The sequence below is a fragment of the Dreissena polymorpha genome, chromosome 1 (assembly GCF_020536995.1).
Source record: "Dreissena polymorpha isolate Duluth1 chromosome 1, UMN_Dpol_1.0, whole genome shotgun sequence".
NCBI classification, from domain to species: Eukaryota; Metazoa; Mollusca; class Bivalvia; order Myida; family Dreissenidae; genus Dreissena; species Dreissena polymorpha.
In genome coordinates this window covers 132578955-132603433 of record NC_068355.1, presented here as the reverse complement: position 1 = coordinate 132603433, position 24479 = coordinate 132578955, and the positions used below count along the sequence as shown (strand labels likewise).

At 34.7% G+C, this 24479-nt stretch overlaps 1 long non-coding RNA gene across 1 annotated transcript; it reads left to right on the top strand.

Moving 5' to 3' along the window:
* The first annotated feature begins 7490 nt into the window (after positions 1 to 7490).
* LOC127850526 (uncharacterized) lies at positions 7491 to 16070 on the top strand. The gene is made up of 2 exons (XR_008035337.1): positions 7491 to 8103; positions 10256 to 16070. It is a non-coding gene; the product is annotated as an uncharacterized LOC127850526 (long non-coding RNA).
* The last annotated feature ends 8409 nt before the right edge of the window (positions 16071 to 24479 follow it).

Here is a 24479-nt window from a genome sequence, read left to right as displayed (position 1 = left end):
GGAGTATTCTCAACGCCCTCCAGAACTTGGTGTATCACAAGAGTTCCTGACAATTGCAAAAGCAGCTTTCGGAGATTTGAATCTTCAATACCCACCTAGAAACAAAGAAGAAGGAACAGAGCTCTTTGCTGCAATAACTATGTACATTGGTTGCCTCGTTTAACACGGAAATGAAACAAAAATGAACTTAATGATACTTCCTTACAAGCTGGCTAACTTGTGCATTGGTTGACAAAATGTCAATTAATTGATATAGTTGTGTCTGAAAGCAGAGCAAGTACTAGTTTTAAACAAGCTGTTGGCTTTGTATGCGCTGTCATTGCCATGTATGATTGTGTGTCAATAAAACAATACATATTTTGTCAGTTTCGCTTTAAAATATCATTTAAATATGTGGCCAAAATGTTACTTTTATTTGTTATGAACACCCTAAAATTTAAAAAAAACAAATACCCGGTTACGGTGTATATGGAATCAATACCGTCACGGGGGAAGTAGTGTTACACGAAGGGTAGAGTGTCTGGAAATATAAATTCTGGATCACTGCACTGTTTTTGTAACACTTCCAAATTTCATATGAACGGTGGAATGCTTCTGTTCTGGCCATGTTTGGCAATCGCCCTTATACTGTCAAATAGTTATAATTTTTTGGGGCATACGGTATGAACAAGGCAACACAAAGTGCGCCTTGAGACGGTTCTGTAAAGACTAAAGATAAACATGAGAAACTGACTCATTACGACTGTCAAATTTGATATCATTGTGTCTTGCAGTCATGGCAGAGGGCTGTCAGGTGTCATTTTCTCGTGTTACCTTGAATGCAGGGGTTGTCATAAGGCACTTCTCGTCTTGCCTTGTTCCGCCAATGTGGGGTGAGAATAGCAGTTTTATGCCATACAATAAGAGTGTTTCATATCCAAACTAATTTTTATTATGCAGTAGTCTACATGTGACCTTGACCTTTGAGTAACATACCTCAAACACACCAGTATATAAGGATAAATACATCAAGAGTTATGTAGAACTAACTATTTGTTAAGGTACAACTACACCGAGTATGTGAAAGTGCAAAGGTTAGTCAGAGGTTGCTGTATTAGTTGAATTTGTTTGATAGTAATTAAGATAATATTTAAACAAGAACCGTTCGACATTCACGCACTCGACTTTTCTCAGGGCAGTGCTAGATTATTATTATAAAATGAAAATCTAAGTGAACAAATATACGTTGAACATGGGGCATAATTCTGCCAAAATAACTATGCATAATGGTAGAATGAAAAGATCGTACCAATATGCATAGTTATTTGACAATTTCTAAACATAGAACTAAACTGAATATGAAAAAAAAACACTATAAAAGTACATATGGCGCATTGGGCTATATGCAAGCCTTCTGTCTGTCTGGCCGCAAAAATAACTCGAAAAGAACCTATGATAATTATTATCATGATACACATAAGGGGAAGATGACAGGATTGTGCATGGCCTTAAATTACCTAACATGTCAAAGGGCGACTGTCGGTTACACAAAACTCGAATTGTAAACAGAATATTGTAGCAAAAAAAAATCTTTTTTTTGTAAAACGATTTTCATATGTAAAACTTGTTTCATCGTATCGTAAAAAACATGTTTCCTTTACTATCCTATTTCTTCATTCTACGAAAACCGATTTTAGGTATAAATTGGTTTTGCTTTGATATTGCTTGATAAAAAACGTACGGGGCGGATAACAATAATTGCACTGTTCGTGGAATGTAATATCTTAGCGGGATGTCTCAAATGTTTCAATTAAGTTTCGAACACCTGATATCCGTTTGACAAAACCGACCCGCTTTGAAGAGAGCAACACATGTTATCCTTACATTGCAACCTAGTATAAATCAAAGAGCTGAAGACACTGCAGTTGTTTGCTAGTATATTATCAGGTTGAACTTTAGTTCTGCACTTTGATTTAAACTCAACATCGGTCCTCAAAAAGAAAGTGCGTGTGCTTTTTGTTCTACACCAAAGTCCGTTGATGTATTTCATGTTTAAAGTAAAACGAAACGCATCATCATTGTTTTTGTAATAATTCGACATCAGTATCATCATCAAAATCACCATCATCATTTGTATTGTCAGCCTAAGATTCGCCATCGTTTTTATCATCAACGCCGTCATTATTAACAACAGTATAGTAAGCAGCATTGTTCTCATCATCATAATATCATTATCAATAGTGCAATCATCGGTTTAAGCCCATTCGCTTTGATATGTTCATGCTTGTGTACTAAACGTTTGCTTCGTAATAAATACTATCATTATGATGAAGTGTGTATCGTGTATTATAAGATGATAATGGTGATAGCGTGATATTAATATGATGACGGTTAAAATGATTATGACGATAAAGCTTTGAAGACGATTGCAATTGTAGCGGTGATAATGGTAATTTGGTGTTGTTGTCGATGATGATAATAAACATGATTGTATGGGTAGTGCTTTCGTTGTTGTTGCTCTTTTTGATGGTGATGATGATGATGATGATGATGATGATGATGATGATGATGATGATGATGATGATGATGATGATGATGATGATGATGATGATGATGATGATGATGATGATGGTTATGTTCTGCGACTTATGATGATGATGGTAAATAGTAAGGAGGATAAGTAAAAGGATAAAAAGGGAAAATATTGAGGAGAAGGATTATATTTTTATTATCACTAAAAACAACAATTGAAAGCACGAGATTAGTACCAAAGTACGGTAACGTACATTGCTGTTGAACACAAATGATTGGTTAACGCCAAAGTGTGGCGCAACAAGACACAATTCAGTTGTTGTTGTTTTTCAATAATAGCAAACCTTATAAAATTAAACGCGTTTTTTGAGAGGATTGTTGATAAAGTTTATGTTAAAGGAAATGTGTCCACATGAATCCATTTCTAGCATATAAGTTTATAATATTAAATATAGTTCATATATCAAATAAATGTAACAAATTGCAAATTACCCTTAAAGGGGCCTTTTCACAGATTTTGGCATATTTTGAGGTTTGTCATAAAATGCTTTATATTGATAAATGTAAACATTGGATCTTAAAAGCTCCAGTACAAAATCAAGAATAAAATTAAAAAAGGAAAAAAAGTAGCCGGTACCAGGGCTCGAACCAGTGACCCCCGGAGTCCTGGAGTTAGTCTGAAGTACAAACGCATTAGCCCTCTCGGCTGTTCCGCCGGGTATACACACTTTAAGTATTTTATACCTTATATAAGCAATCTTCGTAGTTTCGTAAATTTAAACGACAACATCAGAACTCTCCAAATTATTCAATCGTTTCGCGTTGCAACGCTTTATAATTTTTAAGTTTTCAAATCGTCAAAAGATACATATAATGGCTATATTGGACTATGGTAAATGTACTAAAACGAAAATTTGCGAATCTGAAACAACTTTTTTCAATTTTGTCAATTTACCAAACCGTGAAAAGATCCCTTTAATATATACCCAATTTATCCCATTTTTATACAGACATTGACGGTATAACACCTCATGGAATAAACTAGCCTGTCTCCCACCTTGTTGAATATACCTGTCGCGTGCACGGACTACTTTTAACTTTTCCATTGAATGATTTTTCATATGAAATCTCTAGAGTCGAGAAATCATTAGCTTTAAAATTATACGACCTTCAATCTTTAGATCTAGTCAAGGGACATAATTTTTCGCCATCCGTATAATGAATCAGCTGATTGATGGCGTCATAAAATGACATAGCTACTTATCACATATTTTTGGAGGAAAATATGTGATGTCATCTTATGGTGTACACGAAACTAGTATTATGCGATGTCTGGTAAAAAAACATTGAAGACGCGCATTTTTTTCGTGTAAATTTATCCTGGATGTAATTATGAAAAAGTGCATATTCTATGGACTTATTACCTCAAATGGAACCGGTGAGAGGAAGGATTTAGATCTGCATGTAGATCTAGCTTATTCGTGTTATTGATGTTCAAAATGTGCGAGCCTATTTGGATGCAAAATTGTGTGTGTAGAACATATTGATGGGTGTGTATTATGGTTGAGGAGTCTATTCGAATCTTTTTGCTTTTGGATTTAAGGTAGCGTAAGGGTATTTTCTTTGATGAATAAACTTTGTCTATTCAGTAAGAATGACCCGTTTTCAATACGTGTTTCAAAGTTTTATAGAATTATGATGGATTATCTTGTGTTGGGTCACAAACTACAGGATGTGAAGGCTAGATCTAAACGCCATCAAAAACTGCAGCGTCCATGAAAAAATAAGGGGAGTATAGTGTTTTGAAAATTTATGTTTAGAACGACTCTGTGTGTAAATCTACATGTACATGCATGTTGACATCGACATCATTTTGCCAGGAGCAATAGCCGCTATATTGGATTTTGATCATTTTCTTTGAAAATTAAATGAATTATATTTAAGTAAAATCTTCTTTTGGCGTACTGTGTTACAATATGCATGCTGCTTAAAATTGAATCGAGGCTTATGGTGATATTTTTTTCTCGTTTTACAGTTTTTACACCGAAAAAAATCTGCTTATCTGCTTCCTGTGAACCTGATTATTTCCTTCGTTTGTAACAAACTTAAATTATCGTCACGAACAATTATGAGTATGCGCGGAAATCAAAGCAAAACACCTTTTTATTTGAAATTGTATTAAGCATAATATATTAAACTTTTTCTTTAACACAATACACGCGAAAGTATTTATAATCGCAAAGTCTTTCTTCTTTTCGCATATAACATGCATAAAAAACGGTTCGACCACATGACAACGACGCATCGAATTGCACTATTTTACACAAGTGTTTTCCTTCGTGACATAAAGCATTAGCTTTTTCTGTTTTGGTTGAGTTTTTTTGTAAGCTAGGGACACAAGACTCGTTAAAAGTAAATTCTTAAAATTTCATTCTACGCCGAAATTGAAAACGGTCAAAATGCAGTTGATTTTCCGATTAATGTAACTGTACCACACAATCGAATAAGTCATTTAAGCCATGAAGTTCGCGCACAGCAATCAAGCTTACCGTAACTGGTTTCTTTGGTTTAAACTGTCTAACTCTAATACACCAAGTATTTGCCTGTAACAACGAGGGCTGTTATGTTACGAGCGTTGTATATATTGTTTAAAAAAATGAAAATTGAACTCTACAGTATGTCTGGAGTATGTGCAAACCTAAATACTTCAATAAATCCCACTTTTAATAAAGCAAAATATAAACGTTTAATGTTTAACGATAGACAGTATTAACACCACAGGCACTTTACGGACCATTGGTGTTCATCGCTAGTTCGACACACATGGTTGTTTTTTTAACACACATTGAAATTATACATTCAAATGGAACAATGTAAAAATACTTAATACAAATATTACATACCTTATATATGTGCCGTTACAACGTCTTTACTCCAGCCCACACATCAGATAAGTTCAATGCTGGGCACCAGTAGACTGTCAATGAATTCTGTCGAGTATATCTTCTACTACAAAACAAATGTTAACGTTAGGGTTGTATGACACAATAAATATCTATGTAGACGTCGATACCAGTGTCATGAGATGAAGAAGAAATAACAGAATGAAAACTGGGCCACCTATTCAAGTTCACCAATTAAGGCCACGTCGGTTCCTCATCTAGCTTTCGAGGGATAACGCTTTGTTTCATCCAAGGAAAAGTGCTTAATCGCATTCGACTGATCTGAATGAAAGACGCTGTAAACACGAATCACTGTTACCAACAATCCGGCTTCCGAATGGAGAGATTTATCGTGGATGAGATCTGGACCAATCCCTAGATTGGAGCTCACCCATCTAAGGCAACTTAATCGAATATGAGAAGGCGTTCGACAGCATTGACAGGCAACTACTGAGACACTACGGAGTGCCCGAAAAGATCACCAACATCATCAGTGATTCATATAAAGGAATGACCTGCAGAAACGTTAATTGCAGACAGCTCACTTACGCCTTCAAAGTCAACACCGGAGTGAGGCCAACCTGCTTATTCTCACCGTTCATGTTCCTTATGGCCATAGACTGGGTCATAAAGACCTCGACGGACCAGAAGCGAAACGGAATCGAGTGAACACTTTGGAAGAAGTTGGATGATTTTAACTTTGCCGAAGATCTGGCTCTTTTCTCCCATACCCAACAACAGATGCAGGAAAAGACATAAATTATTTCGAACTATTCAACTAGACTGGCCTCACCATCAACAGAAGGAATAGCAGGGTGTTCAAGACCAACGCATCCGACGACACACCATTCACAGTCCAAGGAAAAGGCGCTGGGAGGGTAGGAACGCTTCAACTATCTCAGTAGCACCGTGGATAACATAGAGGAACGGATGCAGACGTCAGAGTCCTTAACGGTAAAGCAGGAGGAGCCTTTCTTTAGCTGAAGAACATCTAGGGGATCTAGCCCGATAGGCATCAACACCAAGATAAGCCTCTTTAACACCAACGTGAAACAAATACAACTCATTGAAGTAGAGACTTGGAGAACCATCTTCACCTACATGAAGAAATTTCGTGTCTTCATCAACATCTGCCTCAGGAAGATCCTTAACATCCGCTGGCTAGAAAAGATCCACAACAAAGAATTTTGGTGAAGAAAGAGGAAGAGAGGGCGGCCTATAATTATCTGGCGCCGATACCTTCATGCAGATGCCAATCAGATGGGTAAGACGTGGGGACAGCTGGAGAGACTCGCCCAGAACCCAGACGCCTGGATAAAGCCTGTTTACGCCCTATATATTAGATATAACAACAGGTGAAATGAGATGTGATTATTGATCATTGATAAAAACATATTTACAAAATCCACATTTGTATTCTTGTTTTTTGTTCACCGATGCCTTAATGTATATGTCTACATTAAACGTGAAATCTTGTTTATATTAGATTAAGTCGTTTTCTGGGTCAACAAAATTGTCACGATCAAGTGTTGTTTAATGAAGTTTTCTCAATGATGGTGGTCTTGATCTGAGTATAAGTCACAAGGGGTATCATACACGAGATGACTTAAAGCTCATCTGTCTTTCATAATCCAGTACCTGTAAAAAAGGGAACTCTCTCTCTCTCTCTCTCTCTCTCTCTCTCTCTCTCTCTCTCTCTCTCTCTCTCTCTCTCTCTCTCTCTCTCTCTCTCTCTCTCTCTCTCTCTCTCTCTCTCTCTCTCTCTCTCTCTCTCTCTCTCTCTCTCTCTCTCTCTCTCTCTCTCTCTCTCTCTCTCTCTCTCTCTCTGCTCTCTCAGCTCTCTCTGTCTCTCTCTCTCGTTATGTTTCGTTAAATTCCGAGTATCACAGTAACATGGCATCTCAGGTATTGTTTGCCAGAACCACAATCGGTAATGATAGCCTGTATTTCAATAATACTCAATAGTCTTTGTTCGAGCTTCTCTTTCACAAACTGAACAAATATTTAGTGATTTCATCACAAAATCTAATCAATACAGTTTCACTTTCGGTTTGGATAATTTTGGAAACAAGGTTAATTCGAAAGTAGGACTAACGTGGTGAAATAATGTTGGAATTTTAAACCATTTGTAACATTGAATGAACAAATGAAAGTTGATCGTGCTGTTTTCATCAAAATTTGGGCAGAAAGTTTGGCGCTAGTTAGATACCCGTCGTATACAGCCTTATAAAAATACACGGATCACGCGTTTAATGAATCAGTGCAAGACACGAGATCTATCTACCGGAGCATACCGGAGATAGTCGATGTACCATGAATGTAGTTTTATCATAATCATCTTAAAAATATGTAACCTTGACTTTCCTCGTTCTACGAAAACCGATATCATGTTTTGAAGCCGTTTTCCTTAATCATTCGTAAAAAAAACATGTGCGCGTTGGATAACCTTGACTGCACATTTCGTTGAATGCAATTATGCAAGCATGAAAACTCAGATGTTTGGTCGTAGTTAACCATTAAATTAAAACGAGGAAAATTTATAATCGAAATTCGTCTTTTAAACTTAGTCATATGTGCGATTGGAAGGTGAATCATTTGCCTTGACAGTATAATTCGTGCGATTTTCAACATGACAACGTCACTGACAGTTGTGAGTACCGTTTTTTTCTTTTCAGACTTCAAACTTTATCTAGAAACAAAAGAGCAAAAATGACACACTTTGAAATAAATATTAAAAAATTTGAATATAAATAATTCACATTTGTATTTTCATAATTTAGGTATTGGCTTGTATATTGTGTTGATCGTCAAAAAAATATTATTGCAGTGAAAGTGAAAGTATTTTGTCAAATGTAATTTGATCTTGTTTAATACATGTAATCAATACACAGATTACTTAAAACTAAGGACAAACCGCATACACTTGCACAAAGAATGTACGAAGAGGACAATAGCTGGTATTTTACACATAATTGTGTCAGTTTTATTACGTTTTCTACCAACTTATGATATTGTTTGTCTTAAAGCAAGTTTGAGTTAATAAGCTTTACAATTAATTTTGGATTAAAGTTAAATTTATATTGTGTTATGACCATATGTTTATCATTCCGTTATAGACTCTTTCACATTCCCGAAATTGGGTTTTCTACGAGTTTGCTCTCTGTCTTTATAAAACGAATCGAAAACTAGGCACAGGTGGTTAGCGTGTGGCTATGATATAAATTAGTGAAAACATCAATTTGAATGATAAATTATCATATTATAACTAAAAATAAACGTTTCTGGAAAAATTACTATCAAATATATATATATATATATATATATATATATATATATATATATATATATATATATATATATATATATATATATATAACAAGGTATTCAATTCGAAATCACCCCAAAACAGGATGCATCGCTTTGAACAGTTTCATCAATTTTGCAGCGATTTTCACGATCTTGGTCTTATTCAACGCAGAAATTAATTTCCTTTCTGGAAATGTATATGTCATGCAATATTGTAACAAATACTGGGTCAACTTTTAAGAAATAACACGATACACAACTCGTGTGACCCAGTTAACAACGATCAGACCGTATTCATGATTGAAATCTTCACGGAGTAAAGGGCATTTTCCCTGCAAAGTTCACGGACCTCGATACCATAATTCAATAAAACGTGTGAAAAAACATTCTTACCGTGCTTGCCGTTACATTATGCATCAAAACTAACTGTCCAGCGCCGTTTGAAACCTTTGTTCATACATTTCAACTGACATTTTAAACACACGAGTGATTTCATCGGTCCAATGCGAAGGTGTGTCTTTACAACTGGAGATTTCATTCATAAATACGGTCTGATCATTGTCAAGTAGGTCAAGCGAATTGTATATCGTGTTATTTCTTAAAATTTGACCCAGCATGTGTAGAAATATAACAAGATATATACATTTCCAGAAAGGAAATTCATTTATGCGTTGAATAAGACCAGGTTCATGAAAATCGCTGCAAAATTGATGAAGTAATGGCTGTTCGAAACGATGCACGCCGTTCTCGGGTGATTTCGAGTTGGATACCTTGTTATATATATATTTGATAGTAAAAATTATTTTCAGAAAAGTTGATTTTTAGTTATAATATGATAATTTATCATTCAAAATGATGTTTTCATTAATTTATATCATAGCCACACGCTAACCACCTGTGGGCTGACGATGTGGAGACTGGGATAGGATTCAAATACATTTTAATGTACAGTCGATAGAATATTCAATAAAATAACCAAAGTCTGTTTTCTTTGACATTTTGACAATTGAAAGAACAGTTTGTTAAGGTTGGTTATATTGCCGAATCTAATTGTCACAATGCAAATATACTTAATGATCACGATATAGCCTCCTTTAATGACGTTACAATGATGGGTATAATTCTTTTGTTAATGGAAAAACACATCATTTAAGATAATAGTTGTTCGAATGTCAATATAAATTAATCGTGACTTATACAATTGAATATTACATTATTAATAAAACAAAAATGGTCTAATGGGAATGTGTGTACCCATGGGTCGAGTGAGTTTTGACAATAGGCATACCCGTGACAGAATGTGTTGTCATTGTCTTTCGAACTGTAGTAACTGTATTAGATTACCTTGCATCGCCTACAATCATAGTACGCAGATGTCTGAAGATATATATCATATAATACCATTGTTCCGTTTTGTAAGTATTTTATTATTATAAATATTATATAATATAGAAGGGTTTCCGACTAACGAGTAATTGCATGAACTTTTTTTTCAGTTGGAGATTGTTGGACCTTGGAAATTGGTTCCATTCTTCATAACCTGCATCATTTTCTTCGTGTTGTTTGCTAATACGCCTGCTTCAGAAACAAGCACACCCTGGTTCTACTGCATCGTGAAATGTCTTCCAATTATTTCACTGATGTTGTTCGTTCTCTTACATTTTATTACCACCACCGTGAATAACAGCTATTCATGGCATATCCTCATTGGGCTAATATTTTCTTGTCTAGGAGATGCGTTTTTGGTGTGGGAAAAATATTTTAAGCTAGGAGCGGTCTGCTTTTCTATCTCACAGATTTGCTATTTAATGGCCTTTGGATGGACCCCGTTTGACCCATATGTTGCGATTGTAGTGTTTGGAGTCGGATACCTTGGATACTCATACCTCAGCACTTCCCTGCATGGTGTAATCCGTTATATGGTGGCAGCTTACATCGCTGTGGAATGCACCATGACATGGCGCGCGGTGGCCCGTGTCCAGTTCTCTGATGATCTCGCGAGCCAGTGGACGAAGTTGTCTGCATGCTTAGGATCAATTGCGTTCGTGATATCAGATCTCAAGCTTGCAATTGATATGTTCAAGGGTCCGATTCCCTATGCTCACGTCGGGATCATGGTGACGTACTACGCAGCACAGTTCGGAATAGCTCTCTCTGTTGTTGAAAGTAAGGCTGGATAGATAATTGGCTCTTCCTAAATAGCTCAGAAAGAACTGATAAAAAAGCAGGAACGTGATAAAACTCGGAATGGCGAAATTGATGTCATTCTCACCATAGCGACAATGCCATGAACGAATCTTCAACTATGGAAAACCTTGTGTATAAATGACTTATTATTGTGTAAATATGGCATTTATTTTCCAAAGTTCAATTCCACTTCATGTTTGTTTTTTGTTTTTTGCTTATATTGTGTAACTTAATCGTTATAGATATCAATGAGTAGCCGGTATATTTAAACAAGATGTGTTAATGTCAATATTATGTACTACACTGTAGCAATTATGTGTTTACTTTTAGTCCCTTTATTTTGAATATTGTTTTTATTACATGATACTAGTAATGACCTATTAACAATATCGTATGATTCGCAATTCTTAATGGCTCCTTATGAAATAATATCCCGATCGAAATAATATTCAAACAGGTATTGCAATTTATTGCTATAACTCTTAGATTGTGTAAATATCTTATCGTTTGAACGACATTGTATACATTCGTACGGTACATTTGATAATTGTCAGCAATTTGGGAGTTATATGGCCTATCTTTTGAACGTCATTGTACACTTTTTTACTTTTACATTTGATAATTGATAGGGATAAGGGTGTTTAGAGAACACGTCGAAACAATTTTCTAGAGAACGTTTTAGTTTAACGATACTGTTGCATTTTTTTAATAAGCTCATTTCGTCCATTTAATTATGTTCAAGTTGGGAGCAATGGATACTTCTATAATGTTATTGCTGGTCACACAGTGACCTCTGTTTAATACCAGGTGCAGGCCATCTCTCCCATGAGTACCTTTGCATTTCTGCTAATTGCTTATCTCTCAATTTCTGCAATTTCTAGAAATTTGCATATTGGCGAAAATTTGCATATTGGCGAAACTTTGCATATGAGCGAAAATTTGCATACAGCCTTATTTGAATAGTATATAAAGAGGGTTTTGGGGATTAAAAGGGAGTTCAGGAGGGAAACGGATGGATGCTTTAAATATATATTGTTGAAAACGTGTGTCTTGAAATCAGTACGTAAATGTTTTAAATATACTTTTTGTTACTAATCATAATAGTGTATTTCTAGTGTGCTTTCTTGAATAATGTGTGATTGTGAAATAAAATTAGTAGAAGACATTTGAGTTTGGATTCAATAATTGTTCACAAATTCAACGTGGACTGATGGCAGCAAATTTACCGCTGTTTGCCCAAACTAATCCATGTTATTTTGGGCCATGCAATATTACTGACCGTGGGGAGGAACTTTATTGACACTGTGTGTTGTATGTGTTGGATTTTAAAATGAGTGACCAAGGGAAAATAAGACAATAATTACAGACAGATATGAACTGTAATATTGAATGACGCTAACATTTTTGAAATTTCAATTTAATCTTTTTCAATAAACTGATATTTAAATGTTGTAGTTTTTACATGGTTTATCTCTATGCATTATTGCTGTGTGCGACATTGTATCATAGTTTATGCAATTAATATCTTTTTAAGAAATTGTCAACGTGATGATAATATTATCATTGTAAACTGTTTTCTTAAACTGTTTAGCATTATAATATGTTTGTCTCATTACTGCTTTAAAATTGCTTTGCTTTAGGTGAGGTATATATATAGATGCTGTTTTCTTTTTATTTGCCAGAGATATTGTGTTGACTTGTTTTGTTGTTGTTGGGTGTTGTTGTTTTTTTTCTTTTTTAATGTTGATGAAAATTGTTTTGAAATAATTCTTTAACAGTTTTTTAGGGACAGTGCATGGATAAATTTCAAAAATATGTTATGACCTTGTGTGGATGAAGTTTTTGAATGGCATAGGCCTGGTCAAAATAATTTTGTTTTTAAATTTATCCATACATTTTTTTTAGAGTATCAACAAAAAAGGGTAGTTTGTAAATTTACTGTTTGAATGTGTGAGTGTCTAGTAACTGCTTATTATCCTGTCGCCAGGAGGCTCCAATCCGAGAGGAGGGCAGTGTTGCATTTTTTTAATAAGCTCATTTTGTCCATTTAATTATGTTCAAGTTCGGAGTAATGGATACTTCTATAATGTTATTGCTGGTCACACAGTGACGTCTGTTTAATACCAGGTGCAGGCCATCTCTCCCATGAGTACCTCTGCATTTCTGCTAATTGCTAATCTCTCAATTTCTGCAATTTCCAGAAATTTGCATATTGGCGAAAATTTGCATATTGGCGAAAATTTGCATATGAGCGAAAATTTGCATACAGCCTTATTTGAATAGTATTTAAAGAGGGTTTTGGGGATTAAAAGGGAGTTCAGGAGGGAAACGGATGGATGCTTTAAATATATATTGTTGAAAACGTGTGTCTTTAAATCAGTACGTAAATGTTTTAAATATACTTTTTATTACTAATCATAATAGTGTATTTCTAGTGTGCTTTCTTGAATAATGTGTGATTGTGAAATAAAATTAGTAGAAGACATTTGAGTTTGGATTCAATAATTGTTCACAAATTCAACGTGGACTGATGGCAGCAAATTTACCGCTGTTTGCCCAAACTAATCCATGTTGTTTTGGGCCATGCAATATTACTGACCGTGGGGAGGAACTTTATTGACACTGTGTGTTGTATGTGTTGGATTTTAAAATGAGTGACCAAGGGAAAATAAGACAATAATTACAGACAGCTATGAACTGTATTATTGAATGACGCTAACATTTTTGAAATTTCAATTTAATCTTTTTCAATAAACTGATATTTAAATGTTGTAGTTTTTACATGGTTTATCTCTATGCATTATTGCTGTGTGCGACATTGTATCATAGTTTATGCAATTAATATCTTTTTAAGAAATTGTCAACGTGATGATAATATTATCATTGTAAACTGTTTTCTTAAACTGTTTAGCATTATAATATGTTTGTCTCATTACTTCTCTAAAATTGCTTTGCTTTAGGTGAGGTATATATATAGATGCTGTTTTCTTTTTATTTGCCAGAGATATTGTGTTGACTTGTTTTGTTGTTGTTGGGTGTTGTTGTTTTTTTTTCTTTTTTAATGTTGATGAAAATTGTTTTGAAATAATTCTTTAGCAGTTTTTTAGGGACAGTGCATGGATAAATTTCAAAAATATGTTATGACCTTGTGTGGATGAAGTTTTTGAATGGCATAGGCCTGGTCAAAATAATTTTGTTTTTAAATTTATCCATACATTTTTTTTAAGAGTATCAACAAAAAAGGGTAGTTTGTAAATTTACTGTTTGAATGTGTGAGTGTCTAGTAACTGCTTATTATCCTGTCGACAGGAGGCTCCAATCCGAGAGGAGGGCAGTGTTGCATTTTTTTAATAAGCTCATTTTGTCCATTTAATTATGTTCAAGTTGGGAGTAATGGATACTTCTATAATGTTATTGCTGGTCACACAGTGACCTCTGTTTAATACCAGGTGCAGGCCATCTCTCCCATGAGTACCTCTGCATTTCTGCTAATTGCTAATCTCTCAATTTCTGCAATTTCCAGAAATTTGCATATTGGCGAAAATTTGCATATTGGCGAAAATTTGCATATGAGCGAAAATTTGCATACAGCCTTATTTGAATAGTATATAAAGAGGGTTTTGGGGATTAAAAGGGAGTTCAGGAGGGAAACGGATGGATGCTTTAAATATATATTGTTGAAAACGTGTGTCTTGAAATCAGTACGTAAATGTTTTAAATATACTTTTTGTTACTAATCATAATAGTGTATTTCTAGTGTGCTTTCTTGAATAATGTGTGATTGTGAAATAAAATTAGTAGAAGACATTTGAGTTTGGATTCAATAGTTGTTCACAAATTCAACGTGGACTGATGGCAGCAAATTTACCGCTGTTTGCCCAAACTAATCCATGTTGTTTTGGGCCATGCAATATTACTGACCGTGGGGAGGAACTTTATTGACACTGTGTGTTGTATGTGTTGGATTTTAAAATGAGTGACCAAGGGAAAATAAGACAATAATTACAGACAGATATGAACTGTAATATTGAATGACGCTAACATTTTTGAAATTTCAATTTAATCTTTTTCAATAAACTGATATTTAAATGTTGTAGTTTTTACATGGTTTATCTCTATGCATTATTGCTGTGTGCGACATTGTATCATAGTTTATGCAATTAATATCTTTTTAAGAAATTGTCAACGTGATGATAATATTATCATTGTAAACTGTTTTCTTAAACTGTTTAGCATTATAATATGTTTGTCTCATTACTTCTTTAAAATTGCTTTGCTTTAGGTGAGGTATATATATAGATGCTGTTTTCTTTTTATTTGCCAGAGATATTGTGTTGACTTGTTTTGTTGTTGTTGGGTGTTGTTGTTTTTTTTTCTTTTTTAATGTTGATAAAATTGTTTTGAAATAATTCTTTAACAGTTTTTTAGGGACAGTGCATGGATAAATTTCAAAAATATGTTATGACCTTGTGTGGATGAAGTTTTTGAATGGCATAGGCCTGGTCAAAATAATTTTGTTTTTAAATTTATCCATACATTTTTTTAGAGTATCAACAAAAAAGGGTAGTTTTTAAATTTACTGTTTGAATGTGTGAGTGTCTAGTAACTGCTTATTATCCTGTCGCCAGGAGGCTCCAATCCGAGAGGAGGTCAGTGTTGCATTTTTTTAATAAGCTCATTTTGTCCATTTAATTATGTTCAAGTTGGGAGTAATGGATACTTCTATAATGTTATTGCTGGTCACACAGTGATCTCTGTTTAATACCAGGTGCAGGCCATCTCTCCCATGAGTACCTCTGCATTTCTGCTAATTGCTAATCTCTCAATTTCTGCAATTTCCAGAAATTTGCATATTGGCGAAAATTTGCATATTGGCGAAAATTTGCATATGAGCGAAAATTTGCATACAGCCTTATTTGTAAAGTATATAAAGAGGGTTTTGGGGATTAAAAGGGAGCTCAGGAGGGAAACGGATGGATGCTTTAAATATATATTGTTGAAAACGTGTGTCTTGAAATCAGTACGTAAATGTTTTAAATATACTTTTTGTTACTAATCATAATAGTGTATTTCTAGTGTGCTTTCTTGAATAATGTGTGATTGTGAAATAAAATTAGTAGAAGACATTTGAGTTTGGATTCAATAATTGTTCACAAATTCAACGTGGACTGGTGGCAGCAAATTTACCGCTGTTTGCCCAAACTAATCCATGTTGTTTTGGGCCATGCAATTTTACTGACCGTGGGGAGAAAACGGTTACAATACGATCGACGAAACTGTGTAGATATTTATGCAAAGTGATATACTAGTACATAAACATTGTGAAACTACTTTCGTGAAGCAATTACTATCACATAAGAAAACAAAATGTTCAAAGCAATTTTATTATTTGTATGTGTAGAAATCAATAATTATTGATACATTAAACCGAATTGTAAAATCCAAGTAATTAATGTTGATAGTGAAAACCTAGTTGCATTTTTCAATTAAAAATTGTTAATTGTTTTATGCTTTAAGCATTACATTTTTTAATATTAATTTCATGCAAAATGATTTTATGAGATGATAATATTTTACAGTTGCACAAAAAGCTGAAATCAAGTGTAACACGCTTCGTCAGCTCACTGAATACCGGTACATAATGTTCATTAATTTCATACAAATAGAGTAAATGTGATGTAGTGATGGCTCAGGCTTCCTTTTAACTTATATTTAATCAACATAAATCGTGTACACGAAACACATTTTTCTACAAAACATCATTAGAAAATCTGTATTTACAGATACAGGAACAGATTTATGATTTATTTCCTAAATTCTGTCAAATTGTTAAAGGCCGCACATAAAAAATATACAACTTTGTTGAACATTAATTCCCAGAATATATCATCTATTTATATATCATATAAGTGGTAACATGAATATTATGATTTACGTTGGCAGATTATTATCTGATAGCAGGAATATTATCTTGTACAGGTTCGCGGAATACCTTGGGCAAACTTAAGTGGTAACAGGAAAATTAACGTGTTATGATAAAATTTAACAGATAATTAAAAAGTCGCAGGAATATAACCTTGTTAAGGTTCGCGTTAAAAAAAAAAGGTAATTTATGTCACTTGTAGGAATTTTTCGGTAATTTAGTAAAATTACTAAACATAAATAAGAAATATTTTCAAAAAAGGTAACTTAATATTCAAATAAATTTCTCGAAAAATAATTAGTAACGCGATTCTTTTTGAGGACGCTTACCATTCAACGTGATATTTTCGCGGACTTATGTGATTAACACGATACGTAAGTGGTTAACTTGATTATTATCGCGAAATGTATGTGGTCCACGTATTTCAGTGCTTGCTACCATAAAATTGGTATACTGTGAAATCATTTATTTTCGCCAGCACGAAATTTCGTCATTTTTAATAAAAATGACGTTTTCGTCAGCACTTAAATTCGCCAATTCCTGACTTTGAAAAAACAAATGCTTCAGTCAATATCCGATTTGTTTGTCCGAAATATATCGCGGTTGCGATAAATCGTAGTGGGGAAAGAGGGGGGACACTTGAGATTCAGTTGCATGAGGTGGGGCCTGTTTGTCACATGTCAATATACTAGTCTTTTGTTATCAGGTGACCAGTAATTTGCCCCCATTAGTGTATCATTATTATAATTAGCGGATTAGTGGGACCGAATAAGCGTTAACGAGTGTTTGAAACCCGGGTTTGAAACCAGTGAAGCCAGTTGCCAATTGGTCCTAATTATTTATAATCATGGCCAAACTAATAACAATCTTACCTTTATCGGCGCAAATGAGAGTAGGTGCGAAGATTATTGGTTAAAATTAGTGTTAGCAAACTGTTTGGTCAGTTTTCAATAAAGTTTCAAGAGTTTTGCATCGAAAATATTTGATCACTTTAAGTACAATAATTTTCGGAAGTGTAAAATTAACAGTGCATTATGGGACAGCGGTTTCATAGGGCAAAGTTCAGATTTAATTGTAACTACCAATGGACGAGTGAGTTTAAATTAGATTGAATGCAATAGGATACAAAGCAATGCTTTATTGCGTCATACTCAGTCATTCGAAACACGTGCTTTCCGGGGATTTCATGGTAATCGCGCAAAATAAAAGTTAATTTTTGAAAACAATTTCCTTACTTTTGGATGGAACTAATCGTCATGACAGCTAATTTCTCTTTACCTGTTACGTTTTCAATTGCTACTAGTAACAATTATTTGAAACATGTATCGTAAAACTTGTAAAAGATGTAATTGATTAAAAAGATCGATAGCCCATAAAACGAAGCACAAGCTATTTTTACACCTGTATTGTAGTTAAACGCAAACAACCAAACACAAATCAAAATGTTCTGTATTGATTTGTAATCAATGCGGAGAATGTTTACGGTAAGTATATACTTCATCATCCTTTAATTTTGTTTATTGTCTTTGATCCGAATCTAATCCGGTGCGTGGAGGCTGTATAATCTTCTGCAACAACACTGAAAAACACAATACACACAATGGGTAATAAAGTTTTTAACAATTAGCACTTATCATAAAAATTCTACCTAAACGAAGTCAACGCAGTCGATACAGCTGTACTGCTTCCGCGTTTTAGAGCAATGTTACGTGTCAGTTAAGTACACTGTGTAATCTACACCCTTTTGTGCCAAAACCGGATTTATCTTGATTACGTAACAGACGGAGTATGCATGCGTGGATTACGTTGGATTTTAGTGCCTCATGTCTTTGGTAATTCAGTCTTAATTTGTTCAAATATGGGACACAATTGTTCGCTAGGATATTGAATACGTCGAGCTACGAAATATACGAAAATTAATGCCTGACGATATATAATGGTTTCACAGTACTTAGACACGACATCGTAAGGATTATGTACGACCTTTTCATTGTACCAATATGAAAGGTCATGTCACAATAACTAACCATAGAACAAAGAAAATATGAAAAAACTAAGAAAGAACATTAGAGGTATTATCATGCATCACATACATTTCAATCCTTGTTTGTCCGCTCGTCTGTCCACACAGAATACCTCGAAAACAACAAATGATAAGTATAAACTTGATATAAACATAAGGGCAAATGACGCGGTTATAAATTGCCTTTCGTTGCTTCACATGACAAAGGGCAGATGACGGTTACACAAAACACACATTGTAAATGACTTGTATAAAAAAAAACATATCCTGTAAAGATGTTCATATGTACAACTAGTTTCATTGTATCGTTTAAAATATGTTCCCTTGACTATCCTCTTTCTTCGGTCCACGAAAACCGATTTAAGTATGAAATGGTTTTGCTTCCTTCTGCCTGAAAAACGTACGGGTCGGACAAAAATAGTTAAATACTGTTCGTGGAATATGAGTATGTTTGCTGGATGTCTCAAATGTTTTGGTCATAGAAAACTATTTTATGAAGGAAACGTTTCCTAATCACCAACAAGTCCTGTTCTGATTCAGTTGCGAACATGTGATATCCGTTTAACAAGGCCCAACCACTTTTGAGGCAGGGAGGGAGGGAAGATGGTTTCTAAAAAAAGCGTTTGGGGCATGACATGCGTATTCAAATGGCGGATATAAATCAGTTGACTGCTTGGTAGGTATTTATATTATTACATGTCATTCTCTAACAAACACCACCGGAAGAAGAAGCTGAAGGCTGAGAAGGCATGGGAGTGTCGGGGACAGTACCACGAAAAGTTTCCATACCACGGTTACGATAAGTGTTTTGAGCACATGAGTATGCTAAACCTAAGTGGAGTACATAGATCCCCTGAAGTTGAACGACTATAGAAAAAAACTCCATATTTTTAAACATTATCAGATTGACATTGATCACATAAAATAGTTGATATTTGTAACCTTCTGACACTGCTTTTTTCACTTAGCACCAACGGGATAAAGATGAACTAAAGTGACAATGAAAAACAAGATACGTATGTGTTTGTCAGAAACGTCCCCTTCTGTGCCGCTTTGAAGCTATATATATTTGACCTTTGACCTTGAAGGATGACCTTGACCTTTCACCACTCAAAATGTGCAGCTTCATGAGATACACATGCATGCCAAATATCAAGTAGGTATCTTCAATATTGCAAAAGATATGGCAAAATGTTAAAGTTGGAGCAAACAAACACACAAACCAGCCAACAGACAGAGCAAAAACAATATGTCCCCCACTATAGTGGTGGGGGACATTAAAAAAAACGCGTCCAAGCTATAATTGAGTATGACTCAGCGATTTATACATTTCTGTATTGGTTAAACCATCTATCCTAATACTGTGTTACTAGCACCATCCGAATATCACAATACAATACAATATAGTTTATTCGTATTTTAGGGCCTCCAGACCATAATACACAGATTCTGCATATACCTGTATGTAACAGTGATAACTATACACAAAACATCGTGTATTTACATATGATACTACAAATGAGATTAAGAAATAAAGCAAGACCTATAATGCAAAGAATCAAATGGTAACAAAATGTATGAATATGCATATGCATTATTTTTACCGTTTCAGGGAAAATTATTCACGCGGTAGTTGAATCATTATTTCCGCTGATAAACGTTTTTCTTAGCAAAGTTGCTTTATGCAAATAATTAAGTAATCAATTAATCAAACACGGGAAAAAAACAAGGTGCTGTTTAACTACTTTATTGTCCAGTTACATCACCAGTGTTTGAAGTACTGCCAAACTCCTTTATTTTGTGATAACAAATATGTGTTGTCTAGGTTTTTATTACAATAAAAGAAGGTTTGCACAAGCATAAGTATTTAAGGTGGCAAAGGTAAATTCTTGTGTAAACAACCATGTTTTCAATGTGTCTCCCAGGGTTACATCACTAGTTTGTGTAATATGAATGGGTTTTTTTTCACAAACTATTGTCAAGTGTTTGTTCTTCATTCTTAAAATGCAAGTAATGGACGATGACTTTACACTTCAGTAAAATAATCTAATAAATGCATGTTTATTTTTCAACAAAAGTTTTACACCTGGAGATAAGGGAGTTAACATAAAGTGGTTGAACAAAAAAAACGTTCTGCTAAACATGAGATGGCTTGTCACGTAGTCAGGATGAAAGACGCCACCAAGGTTTCCAAAGTGAATTAGTTCATATGCGACAAACTCTTGTTTGTCAAAAATAGGCACTTTAAATTGCCAGAAATAAGCATTTAAACAATAGTTTATAGCTAGCTTTATAACACGTCATGTGCATGTTTATAATAAAGACGTCTTGTTGCCTAGCCAAGATGGGAACTAAAGTGGTGTCCAGAATGACACAGTTTGTTATACGGGTAAAATTGTTGTTTTTCAGAAATGGGTACATAAAATCTACAGAAATAAGCATCCAAACACCGTTTTATCATCACATTGAATCTGTGTCACTTTCACGAATATAAATTGGACAGAATCTAAACTAGACATGGTGAGTATTTATATAAAGTACTTAGGTCTCAAATGTGGACAGTACTTAGGTCTCAAATGTGACATACGAGTAAGCCGTTAGACGGAGCAACCTCTTGTTAGTCAAAAAAAGATACTTAAAAGTGCATGAAAGGCACTTGAACAGTGCAAATTAACTAAATAATGTCACATGCACGAATATAAATAAGACAGCATGACACCTAACCCGGGTAACAGACACTATATAGTTATACAAATAGGGATAGATAGTTTATTATATGGGGCGAAATTCTTGTTTGTCTGAAGTAGCAACAGGTACTGATATACCTTTCAGAAATATGCAAACAAAGAATGTTTTACTCCTTGTCATGTGCACGATGTAAAATAGACGACTTGTCAGCTAGTGAGGTTGATTAAGAGTATTAGGGTCACCTTACACCCCGTCAGGTTCAGAATGAAATTTAGACTCATTTTCTTACTCAGAAATTGTGACAGACAGTACCTAGTTCTCCAACGGGACATAGATTGCTTTACAGGCAAAACTTTTGTTTGTCAAAAATGGTTACCTAAAATCAGTGCGCAATAAGAATTACAAGAGATGTGTTCGTCAGAAACACAATGCCCCCTACTGCGCCGCTTTGAAATAAAATTTCTATTTATCATTTGGCAGGTATAGAAATAATCTCCCTTTGAAGCTTTTTACTTCCTTTGGATTTCGTCCAATCTAACGGGGGGGGGTCTGTAGACAGTCAAAAAAGACCAAGTCAGACATCACTGACAACGGAGGCCTGTGGTTTATCAAAGAGATCATAGCCAGAGTTCATCATGTATCTATGGACACAAGTCCACAGGTATGTAATGAACCCTACCATTCACAAATTAGTACAGGAAAGAAATGATAATTATATCATTTAAAAACAAGAGATGTGATCGTCAGAAACACAATGCCCCCTATTGCGCCGCTTTGAATTTAAAAAAAAAAATTGACCTTTGACCTTGAAGGATGACCTTGACCTTGAACTTCCACCATTCAAAATGTGCAGCTTCATGAAAACGCCGCTTTGATTTTATTTTATTTTTTACCTTTGACCTTGAAGGATGACCTTGACCTTGAACTACCACCACTGAAAATGTGCAGCTTCATGAGAAACACATGCATGCAAAATATCAAGTTGCTATCTTCAATATTTAAAAAGTTATGGCCAATGTTAAAGTTTTCGGACGGACAGACGCCATATATTTGACATTTGACCTTGAAGGATGACCTTGACCTTCACCTTTCACCACTCAAAATGTTCAGCTCCATGAGATACACATGCATGCCAAATATCAAGTTGCTATCTTCAATAGTGAAAAAGTTATGGACAATGTTAAAGTTTTTGGACGGACGGACAGACGCCATACATTAGACATTTGACCTTGAAGGATGACCTTGACCTTCACCTTTCACCACTCAAAATGTGCAGCTCCGTGAGATGCACATGCATTCCAAATATCAAGTTGCTATTTTCAATATTGAAAAAGTTATGGCCATTAAAGTTTTCGGACGGACTTACATACTGACTAACACACTGACGGACAGTTCAACTGTTATATGCCACCCTACCTTTTACAACTCAATCATTTGAGTTATAAATAATCAAAAATCTGTACAGTAACTGTGAAAAGAACTTAAATTCTTGGTATGGAAATATATCATCTGAGATTTATAATTATATAAATTACTTCCCTTGAAAATAATTGTCTCTAACAAATCTCTATTTTTAGTAGCAAATAAGTAAAAGCCACTACCGTGACTGTAGATTCACCACTCAAAATGTGCAGCTCCATGAGATACACATGCATGCCAAATATCAAGTTGCTATGTTCAATATTGAATAATTATCTCCCTTAAAAGCTTATTACTTCCCTTGGATTTGTATATTTGACCTAAGACCTTGAAGGATGTCCTTTTACCACGATGTGTTTGTCAGAAACATAATGCCACCTACTGCGCCGTTTTGATTTTTTTAACAAAAAATATATAATTTGGCAGGTCAGATAATTATGTCAATTTAAAGCTTATTACTTCCTTTGGATTTTTTTTTTCGACCCCGTGACCTAGTTTTTGACCCGGCATGACCCATAGTCGAACTTGACCTAGATATTGTCTAGATACAACTGCTGACCAAGTTTTGTAAAGATCGGATGAAAAATATTTAAATTAGAGAGCGGACAGTGTGACAGACTGACGAACAGTCCTAATCCTATATATACCCCCTTTTCTTCGAAAGAGGGCATAAAAACAGCATTTTATCACCTCCTGTTTCCCTGCAACTAGCACCAATATTATTTAGACAGCGTGTCTCTTAGTCAGGATGATAGACAGTACTTAGGTCTTCAAACCGACATCAGTCGTTATATGATGAAAACTCATGGGTACCTTAAGACTGTCAAAAATAATAAGTAATACAGCATTTAATCCCTATCATAAATCCCTGACAAGTATATCAATATAAATTATAATGCATGCCACCTATTCATGGTCCGGGTTACAGAAATTGACACAGCGCTTTATCTCTATCCTCACCCTTTGCCACATGCATGATTAGAAGTTGCACTGAATGTCACTAATTCAAAGTGTTGGACAGTACTTAGTTCTCCAATGTCAAATAAGTCGTTGTTTGTTCCTTAAATCTGTCCGATACCTCATTACCTGGCCCATTAGTAAATGCATGAATATAAATTAGACCGCATGCCACTAAGTAAGGTTGTCCCCAATGTAATATACGTATGTAGGTTGATATATGGGGAAACTTTTGTTTGTCCGAAATGTGTACTAATAAGTGCTTGAAAACGTCATTTATACTCCCTGATGTGTACTTATAGTGCTTGAAAACATCATTTAAACTCCCTGTGTACTAATAAGTGCTTGAAAACATCATTTAAACTCCCTTTCAAGTGCATGATTATACTGGTATGCAGTGAATTTCGACCTTGACATTGAGAAAGTTCAAACCCTATCCAGTCAGTGTTCAAGACATCCCAGTACAAGATACTGGTTCCATTCTTTAAAATGACTCAAAATGAGATGTTTTCTTTAAAAACTA